The 20,551-nt window shown below is 37.5% G+C and overlaps 1 protein-coding gene across 1 annotated transcript in view; it reads right to left on the reverse strand.

Moving 5' to 3' along the window:
• The window catches only part of NKAIN3 (sodium/potassium transporting ATPase interacting 3), a gene marked incomplete at both ends in the record, with an annotated part of 615,336 nt that overhangs the window by 344,545 nt on the left and 250,240 nt on the right, over window positions 1–20,551 (reverse strand). The window lies entirely within an intron of this gene.

Below are 20,551 nucleotides of genomic sequence, written 5' to 3' on the forward strand. Positions count from 1 at the left end.
TCATTAACAACTTCCTCCTTGTGTGTGTTCCTCCAGTGAGCCTCTCAATCCATCTTCAGATCCTAAACAATGATCATGAGGATTGTCTCTGGTGTAGGCTCAGCTGTACCAGGTCTCCACAAATCCACTTTCCTCCCTGGCATCGAACATGAGGTGATAGAATATTCATTGTTCACATAAAACCATATGCTACATTGGCATAGATCCCGGTCCTTCAATATTTAAAGCTGTGCTGGCTCTCTGGCACCCTCTGTCAGGAACCCAGGGATGGGATGCTAGGTGTGTGGCAAGCATTCAATCTCTACAATTGTATTCGCTTTTTCACTCTTTCCAATGTTTTTAAAGTTTATGTGTAAACAGAAGGGAAGCTATATTGAATATTCCATACAGAGATTGCTGCTTTAAAATAGTACCTGGTTCATGCCAAATTTACACTGTGACAATGACAAAGACAACAAAAGAATGAAAAAAATCACAGAATCACAACAAAAGCAGGGAACAAGTGAATTACTTGGGAGGAATAGTCACTGATACAACTGGACCAAACAGCAAAATGGATGCCCACTCATTCTTGGTTAGTTAGAAACCAAGCAAGCTTGCAGTACTGAATATAAGTCCCAATAGGCCAGCCTTCAACACCCCTTCAGCATCTCCCTATGTGCTCCTGAGCTTCAAAATGCAAGATCCACGGCAACTTTAAAACTAAATTCTGCTTTTTCTTAAGTTAGCCAATGTATTGCATCAGATTTTGCCCTAAAAGTGACTTTTTTAATATCCATCTCAACTATGATACCCAGAAAATGAATGGGTTTGCAGTCTTTAAATTTTATACTCCAATTCCAATAGGAGTACAAAAGGAACACATTAACCCATAGTAGACAGAGGTAGGATGAGGCAAAGCCCTGGAATCAATGTGGGCTAGGGAATGTAGCTTTTCATCTACTGTAGAGAATGTCAGCCAACAAGCATCAAAAAGCCTATTTGCAAAAGATCAGGTTTGAATGAATGTTCAAACTCAAGGAAATTTATATTAAAACAAGAAACAGCACTTTTATACTGCCCACATCTGCAAAACACTTAGAGATTGACAACATCCAATATTTGTGAGGGTGTGAAGAAGTAGGTGTGTTTACATTTTTTTGGTTGTAACTTACATTCTTTTGGGAAAGCAATTTGAGTTTTCCATTAACATTAAATATTCATGGGTCCTTTGATTGAATAATTCTACTTCTAGAAATCTATTTGACTAAAAAATTTACATACATATGCAAATTGATTTGTACAGAAAGATGTACATAGTATTATTCTGTGTGATGATAAAGAATTGAAAATACTGTGTCTGTGAACTGATAAATTTTTTGCATAAAGTTTTGCACATTGATTTCATTCAGTTATTAGAAAGAATGAGACCCAGTTACAGCTTCTGAGTTAGAAGATGTACTAATTTTTAATAACCAAATTTAAGAAGCAAGTTGTGCATTAAGATGTATGTTTTCATTTTATTTATATAATAAACCTTAACGTTTGGTGTCTACATCAATTTAATTTTGAATTTTTCACATATATTGTAGCTTTGGATATTAGTAAATATGGACTTTATATGAATATTGCATAGAAAGAGGCCTGAGAAAATATAAAACAAACTTTAATTCCCTTCCATGCTTCTATGAATCCCAATGGTGTGCTGCAAAGTGATGGCAGGCAGTGTCTTGTATGGGGCTCTCAACTGTGACACACCAAAACTACTGAGCATCACCACTGGTGCCACCTTTGTGCTACTATTTATATAAATACTAAAGACATGATCCACTGGAGTGAGGTTTACATTGTTCCACTAGTGTGGAAGTGGCTCCTCCAAGACAGCAACTCCAGCAGTCTCAGGAAGCACGGTGGTTGCCCACATTGTCTGATAGATGCCTCTGGCTAAAGAGATAAGCCCATCCAGTAGGATTACCCCATAGATTATGAATGTGGAGAGAAAAACTTGCATATTTAATAACATACAAAATGCTATACATCTCTTAGGTATGTGCACGAGGTGAAAATAAACAGAAATGACAGAGAGGGGATGATAACAGAGCACATGAGGAGCATGTAGATGCACTGAGAGTTCTTTTTTACCTTTGGTCGTAGGCATATGGATACACAATGTGGTCAAGTTTAACACGTCTCTATGTGCTTTAAATATGCATAAGTAATTAAAAGTTAGAACAATTAGAACTTAATTTCTTCACTAACTCTATGCAGTACAATGACTGCCCATCCCTTTCAATTCTAGCAGAAAGTAGAATATTTTTCTGCTAGAAAAGAGAATACTCCCAGGATATTTTGATCTGGAGAGAATTTAGACGTGGTAACATAAAGCCTAATGGCTGGGGTGGGGTGAGCTTTCATAATCAAAACTAGGAGGTTACCTGAAAATCTACAAACTTGATATCACAAATGACCACTTTCCTAGTTCCCTTCCCAGACCACGGACAGATGTTCCTTTGCATTCAGAGTAAAAGCCAAGAATTTTTTGGAGGGATCCTAACAGCCCAAGGTAAAAGGTCTGCCATGACTGTCTTCTGGATCTTTCCCAGTGAACCAACCTTGCCAGGTTTACAGTGAAGCCCACAGGCAGCAAGTCCCGTATGGAAGGGAGATTTGTATTAGGTTGTTAGGGATCTAATTCAAGGATCACAACATGACTTTATCATTAAAAAAATTAAAACATTTTTAAAATCCATGGAGAAGGAGATTGTATGTAAGAATGAACAGGATGGTGGAAGGAAGAAATGCTAGAGGCACACAGAGGAGATACAAATTAAAAATATAGCAGTAATGGGAAACTCAGTATGTGAAATAAAGGTGAGAGAATAACTCAAAAATAGAATTAAAAGCAAAACAATGGACTGTATAAAAAAGATGGTGGTACAATATTTAAATACTAGAAGTTATCAAAGAAAGCACAGTGAAAATGATCTAGTTTATGGCATCATTCAGAGCTCAAGAACAAAAGTTTCCACATAAAATATCCTACCTCACCGAAGCGCTCATCAAAATGGATGAAAATTACCACTAAACTACTTCATTATGGCATTCAGGACGCAATTTGTGGTCACATATTTGAGCTAAAAAAAGAGAATTCTACTATTTTTTTTTACTTTGAGGAAAATGTTATATAAAATAGATTTGGAATCAGAATGACATTGGACTGCTTAATCCCAAACTGGAAGCTAGAGAACAATGATATCTTCAAAATTGAGATGGAAAAAAAAAAAGGAGGTTTGAGTTGAGAATTTCACATTTATCCAAATTCCCAATTACATGTTAGGATGAAATAAAACATACTGCTTTCACCCATTTTTAAGAAATCTCTGGAGTGCTCTACCATAACAAGGAGCAAACCAAAAATATAATAAACATGAGGACTAGACAATAATAGATATTTTTTATGAGAGAAATAACAAAAAATTAGAACAAAAATAAACATCGAAAATGATAGTACACATACTCAAGAGGGTTCTGGAGCATGTGTCCAAGAGATTACACTGACAGAATAACCTGTGTGAACATATGGACGAACTTGCACCATAGAAGAGGAGGGGAGCACTTATTAAGTAAGACAAGCTGGGAGACACTCATTGATAGCAAAATAATAATAATAATAATAATAATAATAATAATAATGCCATGGGAATGGAAATCTAGTTAAGCTCTACCACTTGGCATGTTACTAATAATGTTTACATTGCCACATAAACATGCAATATTGATCTATCAGAAATTATGATTTATTTTTACTGGGTAAATGGAAGAAAGTAATTATGAACGGGTGGGGTTGAGATGGGTGGAAGTTAACACAAAAGGCTCAATCCCTTTCTTTCATGGTGGAAAACTGAAGCTAAAAGATCAAGAAGCAGCTTAAGCATGTTATTGAAGGATTTAGAGATAAATGCCAAAAGAAAAAAACTGGGAAGAGCTGTGAACTGATTCCTTTTGGGACCGGGAATTTAAAACAGGGGCGGGGAAGGTAAAAGACTGACATCTTTTTCATGTTTGTCAAACTAGTTGATTGTTAAGTTATGTTAATGTACATTCATTATATAAAACAGATAATTAAATACTTTAATAGTGATAAAGAGTGCTAGAACTCTTCTTGATTTAAAACTGAAACAATATTTATTAACAAAAAATGAAGCAATGTGGAGACTATTTATTACTTTGTATTTTGAATGTAATTGAGGACACAATGCACTTTAGAATGTTTGCTTAGAAAGAAGTGGGGAAAAGTGCAGCCCAGGTCACTTGATGTCCTTGTGTGATTGCTCAGAAGAAAACACTTGGGAGTATTTTTAAAATCTGCACGTTAGACTTCCAATTTCTGTAAGCTGTAGGAATTGTGTATAGCAATTGATGGTTTTTTTACTGCTGTAAAATTGAAGTAAACCCCTATGTTTGTTTCTGCCAATTTTCAGCTGACTTTTCAAAAGCTTCAGGTAAAGCTTTTAATTTCCCTTCATTGTATTATATATTTACATTTTGTGGTTCCTATATCTTTGCCCTTAATATTGTGATTATTCCTACTGAGTTACCTTTCCAGAAATTAATTCTTCATGGTGTGACATTTGTAAATTGATGTTGCTAATTTTGCACTCAAGTTCAAAAGCGATTGATGAACATTTCAGATGATTCCAGAGCCAATGAATGGCATGACACAGGGCATAGACACAGGAATCATAGATAGAATATCAGGCTTGAAACTCAGAAGAACTAGCTCTGCCAATTAATTTTATTTATTCATTTGCAAAACATTCACCAAATACCTGCCATGAGCCAATCAGTGACCTGGGTGCTTGGAGGATAGTGGGAGAAGATAAACAAACAAACAGGCTCATATTTAATATGTAAGACAATACAAAGAGGATAAGGGAATGCAGTGGCAAGCAAGATGCTGCTGTATATTTTGTTACCTCCTTAAATGAACTTGCGTTAATTCAATTTTTCAAAATTAGTGAAAGTGGAGACCCCCTAAAATTCAAGGTAGTAAGAAAGGCTATTTGTAGAAAAGTTGCTATGTAATGTAGAAAAACACATTGATGGGTCAAGAATTTAGAAATCAACAGTAATTTTAACAGAGACCACAGAGACAGAATTAACAATACTAGTAAACTGAAACATGTTATTAGTAGAAAATCCTCTTATAACATGAAATCCAATAGGAATCATCTTTATGGCTGAAAATAACTAATTAATGCAAATTTTATAGCAATAGACAATTTGGATCCACTTTCTTTTGGAACTCCATTTAAATTTACTTTGTAGGAATGAAAAGTAAGGAAAATTGTAAAAATATTTTTTCAATGTGCATGTGTAGAGATCAAGTCAGACTTCAATTTTCTGAAGCTTTTTAGGGCTCTGCTTTCCTGCCCCTTGCCTGTACTCAGACACCTGCTTTCTGTCAGGGGAAACAGCTCCTGGCAAAGACCCCAGGCCCTGGGGACATTTTGCTCTAAACACAATTGCCATTGCTGTAAGGACAGATGACAGCATCGTCATTGAACTCGGCTTCTTTGCGGTTGTGTCAAAAATGAAAATGATCCCACCCAAGCTTCTGCAAAGCCAGTGTTGAGAAGGAGCATCTTTCAAAAGCAATCTGATCAAAGTCAACTTTAAACGTCACCAGCTCCACTTCACTCATGTTGAAGCTCTTGCATACTTTCAAATAGTGTTTCTTTTCTGAGATTCCTAAAGAAATCATCATTTGCCTTCATACAACTATACATTAATGCTCAAATGGATTACTGATAGAGAGCTGTTGAATGAAAATGATAAAGCAGAAAGAGGAAGTAAATAAATTAAAGCATTACTAGACACTACCAGATGCAATTAGGGAGACATGGCTAGGAGTAATAGTGTCAAACTGAGAAAAGGAGTTTCTTCCTGAGAAATAAGACTAGAAAATAATTTGTTCCTGATTAAAACCAACATATGACCGTGGCAATTTTAAAAGATCCTAGGCACTTTGCAAGAGGCAGCACCAAAGGTTAGATGTTTTTAGATCTCCAAAAACTAAATTTGTTTCCTCTCCCAGGCATCACACAGAGAACTACTTAATTATAAAAAAATTATGTATGCAATATAAATAGAGCCATCTTTAAAATTTGCTGGTAATCCCTTAGTAACATCAGTGCATTTACTTAGCAAACAGCTTTGAAATGAACCTCTTAGTGTGTCCTTCTGAGTACACTGCTGTCCCTGAAGCCCATCTGTATAGAAATTCTGGAGTGGCCCTTGCTTGGTTACACAATGACAAATTCACATGAGTTCATTCTAAGTCTACTGTCAGGGTGTGCTAACATTCTGTCCTTATTCAAAATATGCCTCTGCACAAAATTTATTCCAAAGAAAAGGTATATAGCAACTGGTCATTTATTTCTTCTTTCTACATGCTGTAGTACTTGACGTATGCTACCATTTATGCATGTCCTTGCTCCCTCATGAGATGAAAAAGCCTCAGTTTTCATAACTGTGGGTTGTATTTTGGATCCTCTTTCTCCTGATGGGAGACTCCCAGAGATACTGAAAGGAATCCAAGATGAAAATTTCTTTCATCAGGAGTGTCTGGTATATTGCTGGAATGTAGGCTGAGGATCACTTAAACTTTATATAAAAATGTATTTCAGACTGAGTGAAGTGAACTGAGGATTTTTGGCAGAATTACAATTTAAAGACTATGGACGAATAACCTGTTTGAACTCTAACTACTTCTTTTGACAAAATTATTTATTTCAGGAGACAGGAAAAGGCAGCAAAAGTTTCAAGAGCATTTTGTAAGTTTTCACAGAGATGCTCCATGGTCATAGAATTCATTCTTAGGTGTCCTATTTCCTCAGGGCTTCATAGATATGTCCCTGGGTCTACTATATAGGATATGCAAGAAACACTCCACAGTTCTTCTGGTCCCCTGATCCAATTTCTAAACAGAATACACTAAAAGCAAATGCCATTTAGTATATCCACTTGGTTAAGTTCCATCATAATTTAAAAAGGGACATGCATTAGCATCATAGGTAAATTAAGACTTAACATGATTGTTTATAGGTTTATGCCTTAAAAATATTTATTTTTCAGATCTAATAAGAAAACTCCTTAGCACCCCTCTCTTCTCTAGCTATAGGCCTGTTACCATGGGAGTTTGCCAACAATGTAATTCTGAGGACATTTTAAATGCCTTTTAAATACATTTTATTCTTTAAAAGTATTATAAATATTCTTTATTCATGTCCCAAATGGCCCCACTTAAAATAATTCTCAGAAAACACTTAAGAATATTTTTTGAAAAATTTTAATGTATATTCAAGGAAACTTAAAGATTTGTATATGTATGTATAATGTATATAAATACATAACATTTAGAATTCACATATGTGTGTTCTGTATTTGCATATACACATATGACATGTGTGACATGCATATGTTTAGGACTGGGACAGCATATGCGCTATGAAATATGCCACCAGTACTTCAGTAAGAAAAACAGTGTATGAATTCATGTCAGTGCTCATCTGTTAGCTCTCCCAATTTTGGATGCAAAGAAGAATCACTTAGTGTTGAACTGAATGGTAGTAATGTCTCCATAAAGACAGTCCAATTCTAAATTTTATAAATAATGCTACTCATAAACAAAGCATGCACACAAATCAATTTGAATTCCAATTATACATCTGCAACGAGTAGAATGTTATTTGTCTAGCTGTGTTCCACAGGAAACTGATTATGAATGCTTCCTTTGGGACCATCCTGTGGCACTTTCAGAAAGTCAGAAAGTATACAAAGAAGACAAAACAATATATGTAATGCCATTATATTTCTACAATAAAGAAGAATGCACTTCCCTGACAGGCAGGACTAGCTGTGTGAAAGAGTATCTGTTATCTCATTGGTTCTGAAATGTAGAGTAGGAGCAGGAACATCAAAAAGTTCAAATTCTCCTAAATTCTGTTAGGACTAGAGTTCCACAATTTATAGACGGTAAGTGAAGGTCAGGACAGCACCCTGTTTTCACAAGTCCTCCAGGTCATTCCAGTGCCTACTGAAGTATGAGAACTACTCTATTAGGCTATCAGTGATAAGGAATGATGGGTGACTTTTACAGTTTAGTTATGAGACTCAGCGTGTGTTGGTTTGGGGGGAGTGAAAAATACATTTAATCATGAATCAAGTTTCATTATTTCCAACTAACAAATGAAGTATGGGTGCATAGGATTTCATGGTTCAGCAATATCAACACTGCAAGAGAAAAGTGATATTGTAGGGTCAGTTCAGAGAGGCAGCTGTTCTATTTAGAGCAGCCCTATGGTCTGGTATTCCCACAGTCAGGTTCAGCTCTTTCATTCCCTCTAGCTTGGCTGCAATGAACCAACTCTTCCTATATTCAGTGGCTGTTTAACTAGACGCAGCCTTACTCCCAGGAACAGTGTTGAAGCCAGCCTGGTCAGGGCAAGAGCTTTCATCTGATGACCATGCAGCTTAATAAAGAGTGGAAGATCCAAGGCAGGAAAATCATCAGAGAATAGAGACTCAGAAAACTTTAGTAGCTGGGCAAAGCTCAGCCTACTCTTCTCATCTCCATGTCCTGGTGATTATATGCTTAAAGTCAGGGATGATCATGGCCTGGGGACATGTAGTGCCCTTTGAGGGTCCCACATTCTCCATTGACATCGGATTCTCAATTCTAATCTTTCAAATTTCTTGCATGTCTAACCTCATGAATAGCCATTGAAGAAATTTTGTTGTATGTAATTTTGTATTCAGAATCTGAAAGAACTTTTAAAACATCCAGGCATAATTCTCATTCCTGTGATTATACTCATGAGCCACCAATTATACACATGGACTTTAATCTCTGTATACATTAGTTGTGTATATATAGATCCAGAACTCAGGAAAGGGGGACAGCAATTTTACAAATTTAAGAAAATTGTGAAACCTATATGCAAAAACAAAGCAGCGGTATAAGAAAGGAAAACCCTTCTCTAGGGTTTCAAAGTGAAGTGTAATTTATGTTCCTCAAAGATATTTCTCCCAAACCAAGCATCTGGGAGCCCTGTTTGTGACCAGAAGATGGTCACACAAGGAGTCCCTAGCTAGTAGGGTAGGACTTCACAAAGCCAAACTTCGTAAAATAGGAGAATCCTTTTTGGATGTCCCCATATGGAGTTTTAATCTAGGTTCTCCTATATATAGGGTAGACACTTATTGTGGTTTGGATCTTAAAAGGCCCATGTGCTAAAAGTTTGGTCACTAGCCTGTGGCACTATTGGGGGCTGGTGGAACCTTTAGGGGGTGGTGCCTAGTGGAAGGAAGTTAGGTCACGGGGGGAGTGCCTTTGAAGGAAATATTGAGACCCCAACCTCTTCCCGTTTCTTTTTGCTTCCTACCCTCCCAGGGATGAGCAATTTGCTCTGCCGTGCACCCTCTGCCATGATATCTGCTTTGCCCCATATGATATAAAGCAACAGGGCCAAAGCAGCATGCACCGTAACTTCTGAAACCATGAGCCAAAACAAATCCTCTAAGCTGATTCTCTTGGTATTTTGTCTCAGTGACATAAAGCTGACTAATACAACATTCAAAAATTTGTTGCATGAATGAATAAATGAATATTCTAGAAGGCGATATCATCTAGATCCCCAATATTGACTCACTAATCCCGGGATGTAAAAGTACCAAACCAGTAAGATATAGAGTGTGAGGTAGAATTTTTCATTCCTATTCCCTGAAATCTAACTACCGTCATCAATTTGCAAACTTAACCCCAGAATGACAGAATTCTCAGAAGCTGCCAGCGAAGGATACCACGACTTAGGTTACATTGATAAGTTTCCTCATAGAATGGGACGATAAGACAGAGATGGCTCACAAAATGATTTCAACAACACTAACTTCTAGTCAGACTGACATTCGAAAATAGTTCCAATGTGGTGTTCATCTAGATATTGCCAAGACACTGACACAAACAAACACCCTACAAGGCCATGCATCATCAAAAAACAAATGCAAGATGCTGAGCCTGACTACCAGAACCACTGATTTTTAAAGAGATCCTCTTTGCAGCCCTATGAAAACACAGATAATTAGAGCATCACATTTATTATGCTGTGGCTTACAAAGCAGGCATTCATTTTAATTCAGAGTTCTCCCTGTAGGACTTCAGTACAAATATAGATGCTATGTTTTGAGGTTGAACCCTGAACATACAAAACCAGAGACTGGGGAACTGAGCAGGGGATGCTTTGTAGATCCAGACTATAGTCTTAGCCTTGGCACAGATGAGTGGCTTTTCCCCCTGCCAGGCCTGGATGCCATCTATCTTGGTGCCATGTGGCTCTCCTTCACCTTCAGAGAACAGTCTTGATTTTTGTGATGACACGGTACATATTAGATGATCAACTTTTCTCTCATGAACACCACTGACAAACCACGGTGTAAAAGAGCCCTCTGCCAAAGTCAGCCATGTTCAAGAAAGAAAGCATCAGACCAGAAGCTTTAACCAAAAACAAAGATGCCACAGTCAGTCAGTGTGAAAACACACTCCCCCAGATGTGCTAAGGTGAGGTACATTAAGTTCCTAATTTGTTACTGTCTCCCAAGAGAAATGGAGAGTCACAATAACACTTGGCAGAAATTGGACACAAAGGCATGATCCAGATTTCCTGTTCCCCAGAAGGGAGCATGATTATTTTGTGCAGCTATGAGCTGGTGCTCATGCCAGGAGGGTAGGTGGTGGCATAGCTGCTCAACAGAACAGAGGGTGTTGATTTCCCTGAAAAATGACTGCTCATGGCCAGTCAGACCAGGCACCATCTGAGCAGGTGCTGGGAGAAATAACCCCCAGCCAGTTATTTGTAACTGACCATGTCTGTGTTGCTGTGTCTTAAACTATATTGTGGCTTGATCTATCCCCTCTGCTCTTCGTTTTTTTTTTTTTTTTTTGGGGGGGGGAAGGGGTACTAGGGATTGAACTCAGGGGCACTTGACCACAGAGCCACATACAAAATACCCTATTTTGTATTTTATTTAGAGACAGGATCTCACTGAGTTGCTTAGCACCTCACTTTGGCTGAGGCTGGCTTTGAACTCAAGCTTCTGGGATTACAGCCATGGGCTTCTGCATCCAGCTCCCAGGGGGGAAAAATCTAGAAGTCACCATATAGTGGGTTAGAGATACAAAGGAAATCATGTCCCAGCTCTTGAAAAGCCCAGTCTGGTTAGAAAATGTGACAGATGACTAGATCTTTACAACCTAAGGTGACACTTCTGCAATTGTGATTAAAAGAAAGAATTGGTAGGGAGTCCAAGAAGGGAGCTACTAAGTCTTAAACTAAGATTAAAGGGAATTGCCCCAAGAAACAGGCAAAATTCAGATGATATTTCCAGCCCAGAGAAGTTAGTTCTGACCACAAGATCTATTAGGTAAAGACTTAGCAGAGTATGGTATAGTAACAGAAAGGAATGGAAGTAACAAAGCACCTGATACTCAGGATTTAGTAAAAAGATAAGAAGTACCATCAAATCTTTGGTGAGCTGGAGATGTGGTCAGGAGTATTTGCAGTTGTGTCCCATAAAGGCGGTACCCGTTTTTTTTTTTTTGTTGTTTTTTTAATCTGAGGTTCTTTTTGCCTTGAGCCCTTGACTCTGGTTTTTGAAACTCCCCCATCAGTAGAAAAGGTAGATATAGGTAGAGAGACAAAATATATGAACAAGGTACAAACCAGGAATCTTGGAATATAACTCCCTCCCCTTAAAAAAAAAAGAATAGGCAGCTTTTAGAGTGATAGTTGGAATTTAAGCAAAAGCTCAAAGCCAGTTTGAATAAACCATTCAAACTGGTATAGCCAAGATGAGAGAAACTGGCCCAGTAACTATAAGTCATGAAGGTCAGGTTTTAGAGATGTTAGATTTTCTGGCTAAAAGGGGTCACCAGGGACTGTTTCTTTTCACCTGTCATGTAATGGAGAGTGGAGAAAAGACAGACTAAAATAGCATTCACATTTCCTTACATCTGAGAGAAGTTTGTTTTAGAACTTATTCCTTCTCATCTGAGAAACAACATCGGCAGTGGTCACAATGAATATGATGATGTTCTTGGTCTGAATTCGCATGGTTCTCCAGACAACCAGCAGAATATCAGTTCTTAAGGTCACAGGATAAAGACTGACCTTTTTAGAAAAGTTACTTGAGTTTATCAACTCATTTACTTGAAGTTACGTAGTTAAGTAGTTGTGTATAACAACCTACTTAGGATTTGGAGACAGTAAAGTGGAAACAGAAAATGGACCTTGTGTTTGGGTCACGTTTAAAGCTCAACCCTTGTTCCAGAGTTTGGTGACTCCTTCAAAAGTGCCTGATCATCCTCTCTCTCCATTTTATTGCTGGATTCCTAATTGTCTATTGCTCTTCTATTGGTTTTCAGTGTTAAGTTCCATGTCAGCCCCACAGTACAGGGCTGACAGCCAATTTTAACAAAGTCTGGACTGGATGGTGCTGGAACTCTTAGGTGAAACCTCTAGTACCACTGTCAGATATCCTGGAATCTTCACTCTCACATCAAGATAGCAAGATCTCAGCCTGGTGCTTCTGACCTCTAATCCTCATTCTCTATGTGGGACATGACTCATTAGATCTCCTGCGTGCTTCAAATGTGTAAGAGGTCACTTCTACTAATTAGCATTGTCTTAGTTGATTTGGGTTCCTATAATAGAATATCACAGACTGGGTGACCTATAAGCAACAGACATTTATTTCTCAGTCCGGAGGTTGGGAAGTCCAAGTTCAAGATGCTGGCAGATTTAGCATCTGGTGACACCAGGACCACTTTCTGGTTCATAGATGGCCGCCTTCTCACTCTGTCCTCCCACGGTGGAAAGGGCTAATTAACTCTTCAGGGTTTCTTGTATAAAGGCACTAATCCATTCATGAGGGCAGCACCCTCTGGATCTAATCACCTTATCAGGCCTCACTTCCTAGTACCATCATGTGGTGTTTAGGATTCCAACACATGAGTTTTAGGTGTACAAACAAAAAAAAATTCAGTCTATAACTAGTACAGCAAGAGGCAGAAAAGAGCAATGTATCAGTGAGACTTGTCACAAATAATTTGAAGTTAAACTAGAGAAGTCCTCAGTGGGTTTAAGGTAATTTTTTTTTTTTTTTGCCTTTTAAATTAAAGAAATGTCAAGGTTATCCTACAAGAATTCCACTTGAGCTTGCATCCTGATTTACTTTCCTGAATAGCAGATAAACAGGTTGAATTATGGGTAAAGGCCAAGAATTACATTCCACTCTAGGAATGCCCATGGGAATGTGTGTGGCACGTGTAGTCATCTGCTATGCATGATAAAGAATGAATAGGTCGAGAGCTGCTGGTCTAGTGGAATGAAAATGGGCCTTGGCTTCAGACAGACCTGATTACAATTCTACTTCTGCCACTATGACTTCAGTCAAGTTGCTTAGCTTCTGTGCATCTGGTTTTCTTATGTGTAAAATTGGGGAAAATCTCTCTACCATTTAGTGGGATAAAATGGTATAAAGGATACACATTTGATGTGTTACTTCCTTCCTCTTTCTTCTCCACGTGTTTGGAATAATTACTGTACCAGTTATCATACTTTTGGTTGCAAATAATAGAATAAACCATTCAAACTGGCATAGCCACGATGAGAGGAACTGGCTCAATAACTGTAAGTCATGAAGGTCAGGCTTTAGGGATGTTGGATTTTTCTGGCTAAAAGGGGTCACAGGGGAACATTTCTTTTCACCTGTCATCTCTGCTTTCAAGAGAAACTAGCTGCCTTTCTGATTTCAAGATGGTTTCTTATGGCTCTCAGGGCATTGAGCTTCTGAGAGGTAGAGATACCACCAGGGTTAGTGTCAAATGCCAATGTCACTCCAGCGATGTGTCACAGAGGGATAGCAGTGGAATAGATGAGATGCTGGTGGGGAGACAACCACAAAAACTACTGCAGTGACATGCTGGCATTTATCATGTTCCTTTATGGCAATAGTCCATGTTACATTTATTCTACAACAAACATATCAATGTGTCTATGTATCTATCTGGAGATAATTTAAGAAAAATAAAAAGAATGACGTTTTGGGGCAACCCCCTCTGAAGGCCCCTTCACCTCCAGGACTGAAGGATGGGAGTCAAGGATTGTGTTGATCTTCTCTTTAGCATTTATCCAGTTGTCCTGTTCCTTTTAGAAGATCATACAAATAAATGTATTGGCCAAGAAGGAACTACATATACTTCTTTCACTAGAGCATTCACACGAGCACTTGTGAGCAAAGAACCCTCTTAAACTCGGCATAAGCAACCAATTTCTTAGTGCTGTTATTGAGTCACAAGACAGATCTACCAAGAATCTGTAGGATTCATTATACTCCTGACATTTCTGAAACAATTTTATATAGGGAGCATGAACACTTCTGATTAGTGTTTTATTATGGGATCCTGATTGCATTGGAAAGGAGGTAGACATACTAATACATTTTTTAAAACATTTGTTCTTAACTTTCCATAGTGTTCACTAAAACATTCTTTTACATTTGATATACAGCAAAGAAAATTAAGGGTCAGTGAATTAATCCTCAAATACATAGTAAATATGCTGCTAGTTATACAGAGATTGTGTTTACTTTCCAACAGTAATAAATACAAAAACCTCACCTTGCTGTATCAAGTGGATGCTCTAGCTCCATTATTATTTTGTAAAGATATGGTTCCTGACAGATAGGATTATTGCTCTTACTGAAGAAGGCTGGATTGGCCTCGAAATTCATTTAACAGCAAGTTAATATGTTGGCCTTTAGAGTCAACTAACTTATTTTCTGTTTTCAACAATAGAGGAAGAAGTAAATCTCATGGCCACGCTCATTAAAGTCCAACTGCTGCATTTGGAAAGCTTCCATCAAGGATTCAGTCACTGGACTGAAATGCTGAGTCACTAGTTGAAACTAAGTCAGAGGTGCTGGTATTCACTTCTGCCTGGGATGGGGGCTGTTGGAGAGATTGGCACACAGCCTGTTCCGAGTGAGCTCTTTTCTCTCTGGTTTGGGGACTATAATGGGATTCCAGTCTGGGGACCAGGGAGACCAAAGTTTACCTCTTATAGGCTCTGCTGTAAGACTACACAGGGATTGCAACAGGTGCAATGAGGTGGAGCTCAAACTGAGGATTTCATGCTTGATACAGCATCTGGATTCGGGATGGGGGGTACAAGACAGGGATGGGGGACTGCATGCAGGAGGGTGACTTCAGAGACTTTGTTGTCATCCTTGGTGTTGCTCATCAACAGATTGCTTCATGGGCTGAGCCTAAACTAAGTGGATGGAAAGTCCATGAGTGGTTATCAGGGAATATCGGTCTGCCCAATACTAACTAACACCTGTAAGAAGGGCTGGAGAATCTCTGGTCCTCTTCTTCTCACCTCTTTAATGAAGTTCATTTTAGATCTAACATTCCATAATTCTTGTTTATTTTTTATTTTTTTGTACAGGGGATTGAACCCAGGAGAGCTTCACCATGGAGCTAAATACCTAGCCCTTTTTAATTTTCACTAAATTGCCCAAGCTGCCCTTGAACTTACAACCCCACTGCCTCAGTTTTCCTAGTTTACAGATGTGTGCCACCACACCCAGTTACATATCATAGTTCTATATTTACACAGACCCAAAGCACTTTATTTTCCTCCATCTAGTTTGCTGTCAAGATTTCATTTGATGATACATAATCCTTACTCCTATGTGGTAATCTTAGAAATTGATCTGGTGTCTAGGAAGCACATATCAAGTGTAACCAAGAAATTAAATCAGTAATTCACTCTTTGAAATGATGTCCTATAAGTGAGCAGATATGTAATATTCAGGGGCAATGTGTGTGGTCAGCCCCTGCTCCGAGGCAGAATCCATGCCAAAGTATTATGGATTAAGCTAAAGCCAACTTCATGCTTCATGATGGAAATTTGCTGAGGGAGGGGATATTTCCTTTTCAGCCATCTCCATGTTAGAAGGTCGTTCTGTATTACAGCAGAACTCTGGTTTTCTATCAAATCCAAGGATTCCCCCCAGTCTTCTGTCCTCTCGGATACTCATTCACCAATGTTCCCATTTGTATTGTGCGCTTGGTTATCGTTACTTATGTTTGCCTTAACCCTTCCGTTTCTCATTCACACTAAATTTTATTGTTTCAGTCCTTCTTTCATTCCATAGTTCGTGGGCCTTTAATCCTGCAGGTCTCTCCCTCTGATCCCCTGTAAATTATCAATGCTTCTCATAAAATATGCAAGACACAATATCCCAGATGGAGTTTGGCCCCCTTAAACCTGTATATGACTCACCAGTGTGAGAACAAAACTATGATCATGTTATATTTTTTAAAGCTGTATTGTAATTTTTAATCCAAGTCCCAGATATTTAATGTGAATTGCTCCTTGGTTCTGATTTACAAGTTTAGTATGAGACACAGACATTATACCGATCACAGATAACCAGCATGCCCCACCCTGTGTCTCATTCCTTGGTTATCTCTGGATCCACAGCGAAGATCATATAATACTGGTTCTATCAAATAATTAACTCAGATTTTTCAAACTTATAGATATCTTATAAACACCTATGAACAATCTTAACATAGGTTTTAATTGCTTTAGAAGCTTTATAGAATTGATTTAACTTTCTTGAGAATATCTTATTAATTCTAAATTTGTGTACTTGCAAAAAGGTTATTATATCTATGTTATTTCATTCTTCTATTTTTACTTTAATTAGGAATTATTTCTATTAATTTTATACTTATCTTTATTCATTAATAATTACTTTATTAATTTTAATTTTATGATTATTTTTATATTTTTATTTTAAGTATGAAATACATATTTCATATATGTGTATACATTGTGTACACACACACACACACACACATAATGTGCTCACTATTGTATTTGTACCAGAATTCGTTTTTCATTTTTACCTCTGAAGCATAAAGCCTGGTGGATGCAGCTAACATTCAATAATATACCTTCCTATTTGTTCTGTCTAAAGGCAAATACAGCATGAAGTTGCCAGCTACTATTCCCATGTGTACTTTTATATTTTTACTATATGTATAGGAGTATATGTAAATAGTATATTGTGCTGATTTTTTTTGCTGTGTTTTTAAAATATTTACGTAAATGGTACATATTATTCAAAAGTTTCCTTCTTTATTCAGTATTCAGTTTCTTGTTTTATTTATGTTGATAAATGTATATATAGCTCACTCATTTTAACATATCTATGGCAAATCTCTGGATGATTCACCAGTTTGTCTAAAAACTTTAGGTAACCTTTAGATAATTAACCAGTTTTATTAACCACCTTTTATGAAATGGTCAATTGATTGTATGCAAGTTTTTATGATTATATCCAAAGCTGAAATTAATAATTTTTATACATCTTCTTGGTACATGTGTGAGTTTTCATAGGGACTGTCCTTTAAAGTCAAATAGTGGAGTCAAAGCATATGCATGTATTCAGCTCTGCTGTTTTTTTTTTCCAAATAAGTTTGCAAATAGTTGTATTTATATTCAAAAAGAAAAGGTGATTGTCCTTATGTTGAGCAAATGTGAACAGCTGGAAATTCCAATAAATCTATCAGTAAATTTAAGGATATGATAAATAAAATATAAGAAGGTAAGTTCAAACTATAAGTCACTATTGATCAAATGCATGCTGTTAGAAAGAGTATAAGAAAGAACTTTTTAAAATGTTTCACTGTAGCACCTAGGATAGGAAAATGGTGGTGAAACTGTTGTCCATGGCATTATGTAGCAGATCCTTTTTCTTACCTTATGGGAACAATTACATTATGGGGACCATGGGAAAGCTGTACTTCTTGACATCTGCTTTTACTTTATCCTGCACACTCTGTAAACTTCATAAAATTGTTGGCATCTTACTCTTGGCTTAGACCACCAAAAGCTTCAACCATGCCATCAAATGTGTGACCCACCATTAGCAAGAACGTAAAACAGGATAGCACAATAAAACTCCGTGTGGCATTATTTTCTTCATCTGTCACTCCAACCAAATTTTCTAGTTAATTTATTTCATCTAGTGGTAGCACCAGTATTTTTATGAACTGTCTCATATCCCTTTGGAATGAAGCGAGGTGTGTAAGAATAAATAAGTCACTGAAACGCAACAACAGAAAAGTGAAAAAATAGATTTGTCATAAGCCTTGAGTAGAGTCTGCTGCTTTGTCTTGGTTTTTAAACTGCCTTCCAGTTGGGTGACCTACAATTGACTCAAAGTACAGAATAAAACCTAACAACTTGATCTTCTTTGAATCTTTTGTACAGGATGAGAGAAAGAGATCAAGTTTCATTCTTCTAAATATGGATATCCAGTTTTCCCAGTACTGTTTGTTAAAAGGCCATCTTTTCTCAAATATATGTTTTTGGTAACTCAGTCTAGTATTGGATGACTGTATTAAACCACATCCAAATCTTAGCACCAGCCTTCTCATAAGTCTAGCAAATCTCAGGATCATCTTTGACTCTTTGACCCTTTACCATTCATAAATGTTGTCTCATGTAATTAATTCTTCTTTTGCATTACCTTGTCTCTTATATTTTTTGTATAAACACCAATACTCACAGTTCTTTCTTAGGGGAGCAAGAAGCTAGCGTATAAAACAGAAGAGAAAGAAGTGATAACCATGTGGAATGTGTTGGCATGTTTGCCAAGAGCAAGGACTTTTTCGGATATACCCTCCTCAGATTATAGAGGGGCCTCTTCTCACCTCCTCCTCCTTCTTCTCCTCAATATTTATTTCTTTTCAAATGTCAGTTTTGAAAAGGTTATAATTCATTCTTAAGTATGCATCCCTGTATAAGCATTTGAAAAAAAATGTAATCATCTCTCATTAGGGGTTTCTATGGCAGGATTCCTGGTACACAGCTCCCCCATTAAAGCTAATCTGAGTGTACTTGATGGCTCACAGCAGGAATTATAAAGCTATTCCTAATTGAAGAAATGCATGTGGAATCATCTACCCTTTCAGGGTTTCTCCTCACCACAGTTGCCTCTGTGAAAAACAAATTGACAGAACAATGGTTCTGTGTGGGCTCTTTCTCAGGGACCCTTTGAAAAAAATCAATTCTGATGTGCAATTAATACCTATTTAATATGACCATATACAATACCAAACCAGTGCAGCTATTACACCAGAGTATCTCAAGAATTCACTGGAGACCTGTATTCATTTATAAAATGTCAAGATGTACTCAGTAGAGTAAGCAAGTAACTAACCTGGATGGACAGAGTGCTCTTAAAGAATAGAGTGGAAATATCACAGCTGTTCAGCTTAAACTTTTGTAAAGAAAGCAACACAAACTTGAAATGCTCTGGATAGCTATCTTAGAAGGATGGGTGTGCCTAGAGAGCTCAAATAATTGAAGAATGTCATGAGGGCTAATTGATGTCAGTAGGGCAAGGCTGAGGAAACCACTCACTGTGGATAGAAGGTGAATAATTAGTTCTGTCCAGGGATATTTTAGGAGTGCCCTATGCTGATTCCATCAGCAGACAGAATTAGTTATCACTGCCTATGTGTCCCTTCAGGGTCTACTCATTTTTCAATTCACTGCCATTTGGTTGACTTATTCCCTAAATGAATCAATCACTAATTCATAATTAGATCTGATGACAGCACAGGTCTCTGAAGTTGCAAACTTTAGAGATGACAATGTGAATCTTTAGATAAATCAGAGATACATCCTGTTTGTTATTCTAAATACCAATTGAATCTTAGCTGACTTAAAAATCTTTCTTGGTCAAGATATTATTCGTCTTTCCTTATTTTTTTCATATGCATGCATCACTAGTATTCTAGAGTAGAGTATATATCAATGTCATTGACACAGTCTTGCCTTCAGCTCCACACTATAAAGAATATTATCTATATGAAATTAAGTATCATTGTTGTAAGACTGAATCATCATCCTTGAGGATCAAAGAAACACAGTAGGACTTTCTTGTGGCTCTGGTAAAGCTCTATCAAATAATTGACTATAGAATCATGAGGTTGGGCAAGCCAGCTAGATCAATAGTTCATCCTTCTCTTTGTGAAGCTTAAAAAGCCCTAGCCCCAGTGAAGCTGTGATGTTATTGACATCACAGAACAAGCTTCTTCTTACCTTTGCTCCACTGCACACCCGTACGTAAAGAGGAGTAGGCATAGAAGAGTGACCCCAACTTGGAGTTGGTACACTCTGTCCTTCCTCCTTCTCCAATGTCAGAGCCCTGTTGCCTTTGTGATCACAAGAACCCAGAGATTCCCTGCTATAGTGCATGAAGGCCCCACAAAGTCCCAGGGTGTGCACCTAGAGTGCAGTACCTCTCATTTCTCATTCTTTCTACCAGTGAGCTATTTAATTGCTGTCTTACAAAGTTGCCTAGCTACTTTTCTTTCACTGGAACTTTCTTAATATTTTGTATCCAGTTAACTAGTCATTATAGAATT

Source organism: Spermophilus citellus (genome assembly GCF_964194105.1).
Source record: "Spermophilus citellus genome assembly, chromosome: 14".
NCBI lineage: Eukaryota > Metazoa > Chordata > Mammalia > Rodentia > Sciuridae > Spermophilus > Spermophilus citellus.